Here is a 1,844-nt window from a genome sequence, read left to right as displayed (position 1 = left end):
GGCTCTCTTTCAGGCTCCTCAGACACCTGCAACTGGCCAGCCCCCCACCCCAGCAGCTGAGAGCCCCACACAGAGTAGATGACCTTAGTCAAGCTCCTTCCCCACTCTCGGGCCTCAGTTTCCCCATCTGTGGAGTAGAATTGGCAGCAGCTTCTTCCCAGGGTTCATCTCCACATTAAGGGAAACTATACACGCGAAACCTCAGCACAGCACCCAAGGAACAGTAAACCTCCCTGTGCAGGCAGGTGTTAGGAGGGAAGTTCCAGGACCCTTCAGGGAGGGGTGGTTTCTGCAGCCCCCAGACCGTCTTTCCCTCACCCCCACACCCTTATCCCCCACCCCCACCGAGTGTGAGGTGGGTTGGCCCAGGCCTCTCCAGGCCACCATCCCTACAAGTTAATGATCACAGGCCTTATCAGAGCCTTTTGCCGTTTATAAATTTATAAAACAAAAGAGAAATAATAAAGCATGTGGGTAATTAGTAACCAAGTCAACTCTGCTGAGGAGAGGGGAGGAATCGAGCTCGGGACCCACCCAGTTCTCCAGGAGATGGGGAGTCGGCCAGTGGATGGGAGTATGGGCCACAGGAAGCCTCTAATGGTGCCTGCTGGCAAAATGGGTGCCTGTGGCCACGCAGGAAAGGGAGCAGCTCCCACCCCAGGAGGCAGTGCCCCAAGTAAGAAAGACCTGGGCTTCCCCTGCTGAGTGCTTGAGTCCCTGGGTGCCCAAGGAAACCCTCAGACCCCAGCCCCAGCCCCTGCTCCCCAGCAGGGCTTCCTGGCCCCTCGCCAACGAGTGAGGCCCTAGCCTCGAAGTCAGGGTCTGAGGTGAACAAACAATCATGGTGGGCAAATATCTCCGCCACGCTTGGTCCTCCGGCATTTGAGCTGCGGACTCTGCTGTCATCTCTCCCATCGGGGAGCTCCCCAGGGGCACGTCCCCACTTCCCAAAGCCTGGGCTGAAGGCTCACAGAGCTCTGGGACTTGCAGAGGGGATGTTCAGGGGCTGGAGGCTCCTGGGCTCTCACAAATCCCACCGCCTGAGCTGAAGGCCACAGCTCCTGGGGACCATCCCAGAAGAAGGGCTGGTCAGGAGCTGAGGGTGGGGCCCTCTGGGCTTTTTCCTGGGAGCTGAGGTCGGCGAGGGGGTCCTTACTGCAGAAGGATCTCCACCACGGCTTTCTGGTGGGCGGCCTCCTTGGGGCTGAGGTTCTCCAGCTCCTTAAGGATGGGCGGCATGAAGTCTTCGCCATCATCGTCCGTCGCGTCCTCGGAGCCCCGAGCCTCCCCCAGACCGTTGGGCAGCTCCGCCAGCTCTCCTCGACCCCCCCACGTAGGACTCCCCCTTGTCCAAGGGGCCACCTCCAGCCAGCAGGTAAGGCCCAGGCTCGCCCAGAGCCTGGATCAGCGCCTCTTTGCTCAGACCCGACTCCAGCAGGGCGGCCAGCAGCTCCGTCTGCAGCTGACTCAGCTTAGAAACCATGGCCAGGCTACCCCGGGCCATGAGGCCTGGGTCCACCACGCTGGCCGCCTCCACCACGCTGGCCGCCTCCCCCATGCGTGGGCTGCATGTGCTGGGGTAGGCAGGCGCGAGCCAGCTCTTGGCACCCACTGCCCCCCCAAGCCTCACTAGCCAGGCCCTGTGGGCACCCCCAACCCCCAACCCTGGCCGCAGCGGCCACTGAATCAGAGCCCCTGCCTGCTCTGTTTACATTGGAGGCGCGGAAATTCTCCAAGGTTCAAATTTATCCGTGCGCTTAGCGGAGGGACTGAACTTTGGACTTCAGCCCTGCAAAGTGCAGGCCTCATGGCAGCAGAGAGGCACGGGGAGCCATGGCCTTCAA

At 61.3% G+C, this 1,844-nt stretch overlaps 1 pseudogene; it reads right to left on the bottom strand.

The window, feature by feature from the left end:
- Positions 1-1,152: 1,152 nt before the first annotated feature.
- Positions 1,153-1,483, bottom strand: LOC103263146 (annotated as a pseudogene).
- Positions 1,484-1,844: the final 361 nt, after the last annotated feature.

This window comes from Carlito syrichta, unplaced genomic scaffold (genome assembly GCF_000164805.1).
Source record: "Carlito syrichta isolate Samal-C Ts95f unplaced genomic scaffold, Tarsius_syrichta-2.0.1 Scaffold304742, whole genome shotgun sequence".
In the NCBI taxonomy this organism is placed as follows: domain Eukaryota; kingdom Metazoa; phylum Chordata; class Mammalia; order Primates; family Tarsiidae; genus Carlito; species Carlito syrichta.
The sequence above is the reverse complement of the archived record's forward strand: the minus strand, read 5'-3'. Positions and strand labels throughout refer to the sequence as shown.